The sequence below is a fragment of the Charadrius vociferus genome, unplaced genomic scaffold (assembly GCF_000708025.1).
Source record: "Charadrius vociferus isolate BGI_N301 unplaced genomic scaffold, ASM70802v2 scaffold650, whole genome shotgun sequence".
Classification (NCBI taxonomy): domain Eukaryota; kingdom Metazoa; phylum Chordata; class Aves; order Charadriiformes; family Charadriidae; genus Charadrius; species Charadrius vociferus.
The window spans coordinates 6,268,501-6,280,143 of NW_009646736.1; positions in this window are offsets into that span (position 1 = coordinate 6,268,501).

Genomic DNA, 11,643 nt, shown 5'->3' on the forward strand with positions numbered 1-11,643 from the left:
TTTCTCAAGTCATTTCTTCTTTTACAGCTTTGTGGTGGATTCCCTACAGACAGTGTGCATGGGGAAGAAGGTGCTGCACAGTCCAAACGTGCTGCCTTCTTAAATCCACCCATTTCTGTGATGTGTTCTGTCTCTATAAAAATGCAGGGGGTAGGTTGAAAGTGGTATTAGTAGTAGGGCATCTGAGTGATAAATGGTTTCTAAGCGCATACGATGATTTAGGAAGCATTGCAATAAGCTGACTGTAGTTGCTTAGGTTAGAGAAAGTGGGCTAATTGAAAATACAGCATGGCAGTGGGGTTGTAAGTGAAACTCCTCTTACTGCACATGCATCGTAGGGAGAGTGAACCATGTCTGAAAAAAACGACACACGGGAGTATCATCCAGAGAGAAGAGATTACATTTAGAAGATCTTTTGTTCCCAGTGAGTGACACGTGGAAATTTGCATCTGGTATACAATGGTATCGGCATACTGAATTGCAGGAAGAGCAGGTATTGCAGGCAGTCAGGATCTGTTTTTAAGATTTATTTGTGCTCAATAGTTAGCAAGAAGAAAAGAAATATAATTAGAAAACCATGAACCACGGTGAGTTGTTTCTTCCAAAGAAGAAACAATGAGGGGAGGATGTCTGCTGAAATAGCCCCCCAGTCCAGGCAGCTGAGAGATGTCCACGGAAGGAAATCTATTCAGCAGCCCATAATCGCCCTGAGTTCCAGGTAGATGTTGATCTTTTGTTCTACCAGTTTCCTTTTGGTAACTTTTCTGCTTTGCAATCAAGAGTCAGAATAAATTTGACTTATGCTTTCCCTTACCTAGTGACAAAAGAGCCTAAGACCAAGTGTTGGTGGGCACTGGTTGCTCTTCAGGGAAAAAAAAAGTGAGAGCAGCAGCATGCAGGAAGAGGCAGAATGCTTCACCTCCACAATGTTTCAGAGTTCAAAGCACTTGGGATATGTTATTTCCTAGTTCAGTTTGGCGCAAAGTTGTAGCCTGCAAAAGGAATCCTCCAGGGGCAGGTGTTAGCCAGTGCGCCTCTGCCAGGTTCCACTTGAAGAGAAAACGGTGTTTGACTCTGGCAATAGCCATATGTCTTGGAGATTCCTTTGCGATTACTGTGACCAGACTGAGTCCAGTTTCTAGGGAACTTTACCTCCACCAGTACCTGACTGTCTATCAGTGGATGTAATAAAAAGGGGTAAGCAGCAGTACTTGACAATGGCCAAAATGTATGGTACTACACGAAAATTACTTAACAGAGTATTCAGATCATATGTTTGCAATTCAAAGATCTGTGTTACTTAATCATATTGAATAATTGAAGCCCGCTGTTCTCTAGCCTTTTGGGAAGGCCTCTAGGTTCTTGATAGTTGTCTCATTAACAGATAACTGTAAGTAGCCCTTGACGTTTGTAGCACTTTGACAAACCGTGGAAGGAAATGAGACACCTATCTACCAACTTCTTATGGCTTTCATAATTTTGAATAGATGTCCAAGGTGTCAGAAAGGCTTTGAAGTAATTTGGTCTTGTAACAAAAATGTTGCTGCATTCAAGGGCATCAAAACCAGGCAGTGTTTCTAAAATTTATGTATTTTACATATTGAGTACAGTTTTGGGGTCAAAAGGTTCACAGCTACCTTTCACATCCATCCTGTTTTGTATGTCTATGTGTTTCTCCCAGTACATTTGGGAATGTTTTAGTACCTACAGACCACATTTTCAAAGCTGAGTGTGGAGCATGGTAGTGTTTATCTTACTTGCTGAATATGCGAAACCCAGTCATATTTAACGACTCTGATGATGGGAATTCTGGACTATATCCTCTTAACTGCCAACTTGTTTTCCTAGTGAAAAAAGATAGAATAAAATAATAGATGTATTAATTGCCAGTTAAAATAGTACAGCAGGCTATGGTAAACCTCTCACTTCCTCGTTCACTGTGCATAAGGTTTCTATTATAATAATAGCATGTGATAGAGGATGTCTTCAGTACAGTTAACCACTGTACATGTAACAATGTAAGATTTCTGTAAAAAAAGGAGATTTTGATACCACCTTGGTTTTTCAGTAGAACAAAACAATGCCTGGAGAAATTAAAAAGGGGAAAAAGAAAAAGAAAGAAAAGAATCTGAGGCTATCTCACCTACCCACCCTCATGGACAGTGAGTAAGGTGTAGAGCATTTAAGGTTTTTGCCTTATAGGTTCTAGGAACCTAGGGGACGTTCTCGCCCTGCGTCAAGTTGAGCATTGATGTGGCCATGGATCCTTGCAAATCCCTGGAGAGATCTCTCAGAGTAATTATTGAATTGACTCACTTCCTGACCTGCTATTCTACCCTGTACCGGAGAAGTCCCTCTTCCGAGAGTCCTTGGAAGACAATGCTGTGTTTTGAAGACAGGTAGTCTGGAAAAGCAGGGGAAGGGTTCTGTGAACTCTTCTACCAAAAATATAGTGAACGTTTGTGGTTGCTGTGTCCTTTCCCCTAGGCAGCACTCTTCTTTTGCTGCTAACGCGTTCTGTGTTGAAGTGCAGTGTGGGTCACCCTGGCCTGGCCAGAGACAGACAAGTCTGTCACATGATTAGCCCTACTGAAATGACATCTGCAGCTCGGTTTTCTGTGAAGTAACGTTTTGAGTACTAAAACAACATTGTGAAGACATAGTGTGTCAAGGATTGTGCAAAGTTTTAAAATCAAAGGGTTGAATTTCCCGTACCGTTGTGCTACCAGTAGGTGCAGTGTATTACCAGAGACTTCAGCAGGTTTTGAGGGCTGGTATTTGTAGCGAGCAGTTTCAGAAAAGGGAATATTGATTGCTGCTGCAATCAAAAACTGAGCTCATAAAGAGGGGGTGTGTACAATGTTTAAGTGCTAAGGTTGTATTTTAGTATTGTTATTCAAGAGTGGGCTCACATACATCAGAGCAAAGCCTGGACTTGTTTATGGTGCTGTTAGAAATCTTTCTCTGTATGACATACGTTGTTAACATTAATAATGATACCATTATTAGTGGGAGTCATTTATATTACGGTAATGTCTAGGCAGTGCAAGGACTGAGCCTCTCCATGAAAGATCTCTAAAATAGAGAAGCAAGGAGACAATCTTGACCCAGAGAATAACGATTTAGGCATTATTCTACGTGTGGACAGATCAGCAAAAGGTGTGGGAGGAGGTAACATAAACCAAACCTGGTCAGCACTGGAAGCTGCTGTCATAGTTTACCCACCTGACTGTTACCATTTGGTACTGTCCCTGGGCATCGTGGCGGCAGGGAACCGGGGAATCTTTCATCACTTTACAATTCAGCAAGGAAAGGGTGAGGTTCCAGCAGCGAAGGACGCACATGAAATCACTGCAGTTGGTGTACAACATATGGATTTTAAGTAGACTGTTCTAGGCCAAGTCTTTCCCTGAAGGGAACTCCTGAGCGTTGCTGAAACTGTTTAAGCCTGCTAAGCAATCCTTTTGGGTGAGTAAAGTGCTATATTCGGGGCTTTAAAGTGTGGCTGAACTGTGAAAATCTCTGTCACAGAGGAGTGATTGTTCAGGGTTTGTACTACAACATCTATATACTTACTTATTTGTAAACCATGAAGCAGGAGGCATTTCCAAGCCCGGTAGGAGAGGCATAACAATCTTCCAGCCTGTGTCCTTTGCACATACTGGGTTTTGCAGAAGGAAAAGTGAGGTGTGTGGGCTGAGAGGAGTCTAGCAGTCCTCTGAGGAGTGGGCTTGAAAATACCTTGCAGTTTGTTGTAGCAAGAAGTTGAAATGCAGAGGAGAGGCTGAGAAGTGGCAAAGAATTGGTTAATTGTAAAATGTGAAATACGTGCAAAATCTGGGCTACGGTTCCGAGTTTCAGGAAATATGTATTGCTGGGTCAGATTCTCTAGGATTTTATACATTGAGAAGTTTTACTCCTTCCCCATCTTTCTCCCAGGTTATACGTACAAAATTTTCTTCTTAGTTTTTCTTCAGCTTTTAGATCTAGATTTACAATACTGGGAAGTGAATGTATTCACATGCCATACCACAATATGGTAATATTTGCCTGTACAGAGTTTCATAATGCAAACCTCTGTGGAAAAAGGTACCTCCAGAGTTCCAGCAGTAATTTTCCTTGTTCTGTCTTGGAAAGAAGCGAAAGACTTCTTTGTGCTCTTGATTCTGTTTATTTTGGTGCTTTCCTGTCAGCTTGAAGGGATCAGAACAAGTCTGTCCTAATAGAACTGGTTTTGAAAGATTAACATTTAAACACTGTGATCTTCCCCGTACCACCAAGTTGAATGGATTCAGCAAAGCACTTAAACACACACTTTACGATGAAATGAAGTTGCACGGAATCGAGTTTATATTTGTATTGTTTTAAAATGTGTTTGAGGACCATTAAATGCCTGCATCCTTTCAGGAAACCTTTATTAGACACCAGAGGAAATTAATTACATCTAGATTTGATGTAACCTTAATATTGCTGTCCATTATTTTTTGTTTTTAATTACCAGACTAGAAAATTAAAAGCAAATGAAATATTTAGGACACTATTATTATGACTACATCAAGCTGATCATGCGACAAAAAGGCTTTAAGAATAGTGAAAAGAATATGTTCTGTAAATTTTAGAGACATAAATCTGTATATGTTTCATTTCCAGCTGTTGAATACCAGGTGTGGAAGCTGATGGTTCCATTTAATTTTCCTTCTCTGCTAACTTAAGTCTACAATCAGACAAATATTTAAAAAAAAAAGCTCGATCTCTTCAACTTCCTCTTATAGGTGGAATAATATTTGACAGGAGGGCAGTAAATTGAGTAGACTGATTTAATAAAAGACATTTTTTCACATATCTCTAGTGCTTTTTCAGTTAGTTTTCAGAGCTAATATATTTATTAAATATACTTGCAAAAGAGGAGAGTAGCTCTTTAGTAGGAGGTGTAGTGCAGTTTTTCTGTGGTTTACAACAGAAATACAAAGTTAGTCAGTTTTGCTGCTTTGAATTTTTGAAACTGTCTTTTGAGTAGTTATTTTAAAATTTTAACCTTAGTGAAACTAAAACTTGTTTTAACTTGGCATGATAACAGAGGAATTTTTTTTCAAGTACTGGCTTCATTGAGAGGGAGTCTGAATATCACCTTTGAAGTGCCTATGTTCTTATACTCTGGTACTTCTATAATTAATGGAGAGGCTTTTTCAGACAGTGATTTAAAACCTGCTTGTAGGCTTCTAGAAACATGAATTTTACAATATTACATAGAAAATAAAAAAGGAAGAGATGATATTCAGGAAATTCTGCAAAAGAAACAGATGAAGCAAAATGCCGGTGCACGGATAACGGATTGATTGGCATGGATTTTCTGACACAAGGCATGTGGGACTTTAATATAATATTTCCCAAATGATATTAAAAAGGTGAAAATTAAAAGTGACTGTTCTAGCAGTGTGTGCATAGGAGAGCTGGTTAAAATTGTAAAAGGTTTTTCTTCAGTATTTTGAACTTCAAAGATGGATGTTTCCTGAAATGTCACACTTCCATTACATACGGCTCATAACCTTTAAATGCGGTTACAGTAAAACAAAACGTATTTCAGATTCAACACATTAATCCTCGATGAGAGATGTGCAGAGCTGTCATTTTTACCAAGCGTTCATACATGGTCACTGGGGTTTTCCGTGGGTCTGTTCCACAGAGATACTTTGCCTTTTAGCATGTAAACACAGATATTTTTTTTTCCTAGCAAAACAGAAAAATCTGTCCTCGAAGAAAAGCAGCTTTATACAATCTCTAGTGCTACCTTCTTTTTTCTGTAAAACCTTCAAGAGCTAAGAAACCCCGTTTCACAATGCTGCCATAATACTGTGCTTTTATTAGCAATTTTTTTTAAAGCATCGCTAGTAAACATTGTCATTGAAGCTGCATATTATCACCCGAGTGTTATGGGCATAAGCTTGAACATAGGAAGTGCCATCTTAACATGAGAAGGAACTTCTTTACTTTGAGGGTAGTGGAGCACTGGAACAGGCTGCCCAGAGAGGTGGGGGAGTCTCCCACTCTGGAGACATTCAAAACCCGCCTGGACGCTGTCCTGTGTAACGTGCTGTAGGTGACCCTGCTCTGGCAGGAGGGTTGGACTAGATGATCTCCAGAGGTCCCTTCCAACCCTAACAATTCTGTGAATTCTGTGAGTGCCATCTGGAACAATCAGTCTTTAAACCTGACTATTTAAAAATGAGGTGATTAAGCCAATAATGCTGGATAATATATTTTCTATTTTGGTTTGCAAATTCATTCATAGTATGTGCTAGCCTGCGTACCCTCAGCTGTATTCAAAATTTTGGAAAAGTTGCTTTTCTGATTAGCTTGTTATTTATTTGCCAAACAATATATGTGCAACGGGTTATTAAGTAACATGGCCCTGAAGCTGTATTGTTTTTTTGGGGATAGAAATATTTTTAAAGAACAAAGGCAAATTGTTCAGAGGTGGGAAGTCAATGGCAGTTGGATCCCTCTGCCCTTCTGACTTTTACTCCACAAGTTATGACAGAGTCATTTCTGAGGCAGGAAGGAAGTTGGATGCAGAAATATCTGTGCTAAATGTCTAGTAACTTTGGCATCTGAGCAGTGAAGTCTCATAACATCAAATAGCCGCAGGCTAGTGGCTGGTGGGATGGGGGAGAGCGTAGGAAGGGCAAAAGGCAAGTCCTGCCTGACCAACCTCGTGGCCTTCTATGATGGAGTGACTACATCAGTGGACAAGGGAAGAGCTATGGGTGTTGTCTATCTGGACTTGTGTAAAGCCTCTGACACAGTTCCCCACAACATCCTTCTCTCTAAATTGGAGAGATAGGAATTTGATGGGTGGACTCTCTGGTGGAGGAGGAATTGGTTGGATGGTCACATCCAGAGGGTAGTGGTCAATGAGTCAATTGACCACGTGGAGTACGGCATCCAGCTCTGGGGCCCTCAGCTCAGGAAAGACAGGGACCTGTTGGAGCAGGTCCAGAGGAAGGCCGCATAAAGGATCAGAGGGCTGGAGCACAGCCTTGACCATGTGGAAGCAGTGTTGAGCAACAGCCACCACACAGGTGTGTTGTCAAGCCTGGTTTAGCTGCAAATCCAAACCTCAGCACACTACAGTGTTCTGTGGAAAGTTAACCCGCTCCCAGCCAGAGCCAGTACCAAAACGATGCAGGTAAAGCTGGGGAGGAGAGACTCGCAAAGGCTGCTGTGACAAGGAAAAATGCGTAAGGACAGTATTTCATTTCAGCTGCTTGTTTCAACAATTTATGTTTAGTTTAAGTCTCTTGGATTTTGGGGGTAATATTGTCTTGTTAGGATAAATGATAAATGATCTCCAATGACGAGTGGTTTATTGAACGTGACCTAATTATAATGAGGTGAATGGGAAATATTTTCTGACAGGCTGAGAAAAGCTCTGTGGGAAAGAGCTAGGCAAGGGTGGCTTAGCCGTGGCAGGAGGCGATGAATGGAGGTTAACTCTTGAGAGACTGCTCCAGGTACTTAGATAATTGGATGATAGGAGCTATGCTGGAGCCCAGATAGAATAATTCCGACTTGCTTGAAGTCATTAAAAGGACTAAATCCGCTTCAGAGCAGCAGTGTGATTTTTGATTACCGTTTCTTTGGCGAGTCCTGCAGTGAGTGAGCTTGTGTCTATGAAAGACAGACAGATAAACTCGTGCCCACAGTACTCTTCTCAAATGAATTTGAGTTTTTAGCAGTTAAAATGCTCCCCATAGAAATGAATGATTACTTATTACCTCAGCAACCCCACAGCACTGTGCTATTTTTTGTGAACACGAGGTTCCCTGGGCTTGCACAGTTTAGTATTTCTTTCAAATTGCCTGAAATAGGTCAGTAAACGCTGGTGGAGAATGTAATCTTGCAGTTCGAGTCCCACAGGTGATGTACATTTCCTAATAGTGGCATGGTAATAAAAATGATGGCAAATGGCCCCAAAGACCTGGTAGCTGGCCCAAGAGGAGGGTGGGATGCAGCGGCTGTGCGGGGTTGTGTTGGCGGCTGAGCCCGTGTGTCGGCTCAGGGGGTAACGGAGCAGAGGAGCTGCGGGAACGGGGCTTGAGGGGGTTTCTTTTGGTAAAGGTGTTGCTTGATTTTTCTAGCCTCTATTGCTTATCAGCTAAAGTGGAAAAACTTTATTCACTCAAATAAATTACAGTCATAGTCTTAAGCTCTCAAGATGTCTCATTTTAGGAGATTTTCAGTTGATTTCAAGAGTGTGGCCTGTGAGAAATGACATAATACATAAGAGACAGCAGCATTTTTGAGTCATTTGGGGCAGAAAATATAGAGAAAATGGTTGTAAATGCCCACCCCACTTTTTTTTTTTTTTAAAGAATACAGAGTTCATAATACCTAGACTTTTAACCTGTAAAATTGCTATTGAACATCACTAACACGTCAAACAAATTATTTTTTTCTCTTTTTGTTCTGATTTTATAATAATGGTATAGATGAAAAGATAAATGCCAATTGCACTGTGTAACTGCAGATTCTGGGAAGAATTTTGATCATTGTTAATATTTTGAAAAACAAAAACTGGAATTGGTGGAAAGAATAAATGTGCACTGTAAATTCTGCCAAAGGTGTGTTTAATTTATCAACTATGGACAATTTAAAGCACCTATATACCTATATTTGAATGTACTTCTAGAACCTATTTATCATTATGACTGTTATCATTATTATAATTTTATTGGGATAGTTTGATTTCAGTGTTGCAAAACTTTGGTTTCAATTGTTACAGGTGTAAGGTCATATTAAATTCAATGGTGATTTAAAAATTGATTCTGATAATTTCAAATATAGATACAGAAAAGTAATGCTGGAAGAAGTACAAAATACAGGATTTTGAGAGCATTCTTATTGTGACTCACAACTCTTTCTCTTTTTCAATTTTTTTTTTTTTTCTGTGGAATTCACATGCTGGAAAATATATTTTCTTTTCTTTAGCTAACAGAAACAGGTTGTTTCTTAAGGTATTAAGTGAATTAAACTTGTTTGCTGTTGTGTTTGTTGTGCCATGAGCCCCCAGAAGAAGTTGGCTTCCCCTGCTTTCCATCCCAGTGCAGGACAAGGCCAGCGGTGCTGGGGTTAGAGAGAGGGGTGCTGACTGCTCGAGTGGCTGCTGACAAACAGAAATCTTTAATGGTTGAATTCTGCTAATCTTCCCTCTTGGGATGTACTAATTTGGGTCTCTTCTCTACAAGCGCAAGTTGACAAGAAGCCTTGAGGAGTACAATTAAGTCCGAAGCCACAGCTCCTTTTTCAGAATTGCCTGAAATCAGCCAAAGGATTAAAACCTGTCTTGACAGGCAGCGTGGCTGCGTCAGCATTGCCTTCCAAGGAAAACAGGCAAACCCTCACCCCTCCACAGGTCTCCTTCCTGAACCACCCACAGCTAAGCAAAACCTTGTTCCCTCTGATTTTAATATTTTTTTAAATCCTTTTTGTCCCCCTTTGCCAGGTCTGAAGCCAAGCACAACAGCTCCTCGTTTACAAAATCAAAATCACTGTTCTCTCACAAAGTGCTAAATGAAGATGCGATGGCTCAGTACTATATTTGGTTGATAGTTTACATTTAGTTTGAGGTTTAGATCTCTTGTGGCATCTAGGGAACAAAATGCAATCCTATGTTATTTTAGTGAAATGACTTAAAGTGGATCCTTTTAGCCTCATGAAGACATATAAAGCTCAGTGTGTTTTATAAATTGGACATTATTTCTATTCAAACAGAATGAAAGCTTTAATATTTTAATCAGCATTCAGAACAATATTTTTGTTTTTTCTTGCTTTACTTTGATATTTTTATTTTTTTCCTACTGTAGATTCTGTAAATATTTTTTGCTCTGACCAGGCAAGTTGTTTCTGGTAATACGTTAGAATATATTTGTCTCCCCTAGTGTCTAAAATGAGTTCTTCCTTATCCTGTATTAGAAGTATTACAACCTCGCCTCTGCAAAACCCACGTGCTGTGAGAAGTTAGAAACAGTAGGAAATTAGGCTAAGAAGCAGTTGCCAAATAATCTAACTGTACTTTTCACAGTTATGAGTAATCTGCACTTCCCTTTCCTAATGCCTTGACTAAAAAGGCTTATTTAGTGTGTGTGCTTCAAACTGTAATACAGTGCTTCATTTCCCTCGTAATTTCTGAAGCTGGGAGCTAAAATAATGTTTTTCTGGGCCTTAGCACATTGCTTGATCTTGCAAAGTCTATTTCATGGTCTGCTAGATCCTAATGGAGATTGTTGGTAATGAGATAACATTTATTTATATAAAAGTAAATTTACTGCCAACTGCCTAAAACCTACAAGCAATTGAAGTAACAGGTTGTTTTAAGTTTTTGGTTCATTTTATCAATATGTAAGAAAATATATGGAGGTCACAATTTCAACTCCCTAAAAAAGCCCCAAATTCTATATGTTTATACGTCATGGTATGAAGACATATTGTCTTCTCAAACTTTTAAATGAGGGTGTATATTCATGTTTCTGTTGGGGCTGCATTTATGTTTGGAGCTTCTGCTTCCCAACCCATTAAAATCATTTGGCAATAAATGTTACACTTTATTCAGTAAAATCAGATCTTATGTGCATCCGTTAATGTAATCAATCTTAAAGCTTAACCATATGCAGAAAGATGGGGAACTTCTGTAGATGCTCTTGACAGGCTTTGAGAACGACCTTGATATTAGCTGTGTTAATAGCATTTCTAACAGAGAATCTGCAGTCGGCTTTTTGCCTGGAGCCACACTGTAAATTATTGCTGCATTGCAGATTACAGTTTAATTGTTCAAGGGAAGTGGGGGAAAAGTTACAATTCTAAATTCCCAAGTGGGACCTACAGTACATCAGTGGAAGCCAAACAGAAAAGTCTAATATGACAGTATAGATGCTGTACAAACCAAAGAGAATCAAAAGATTTTTCTTCCCCCGAAGAGCTCATTGTGCTGTGTATGCCATTTATGCTTTACCTTCCAGGATGTGTCCTTTCAGTATGCACATGGAGCTCTATTTTCAAGTGGTGGTGATGTGAGTGTCCCATTTCTGATGTTTTGAGGGTGTTTTGTTCAGACATTTCCAGTGTTTGGGTGATGAGTGGTTTCTAAAATTGGATTTCTGATTTGGGGGTCATCAAAATCACATTCCTTTTGCAAATACGAAATGTTATAAACAACTAAACATCCAAAAATCTTTACGTTAGTCCATGTATGCGTTTACAGTAGGGGGGGGGAAAGAATACTGGGAAAGATCTATCTGTTGTTCACAAGGTTAGAAATTGGATTATATATTGATTTTAAGTTCAATTCTGTATCTGTAGAACAGAGTGATAATTTAATGGGTTCAGAGGTTTCATGAGTTCAAGTGTGAAATAGTGAAGCCATGGCTTAATTTTATAGGTCATGTCAAATCTATGCCAATAATTCTTTAGGTGATGACACGTTATGTGTGCACAAACAACTTTTAAAGGGGTAGAGACTCGTAAAAATGTCTACTAGCTCTATTTCCTTAAAAACTTCATATGCAGAGTGCTGGAGACACTGATGATTAAGACTTCAAGTGTAATGGCCTCAGGCAAAAGGGAACATTGTACCTAACTTTCACAAAC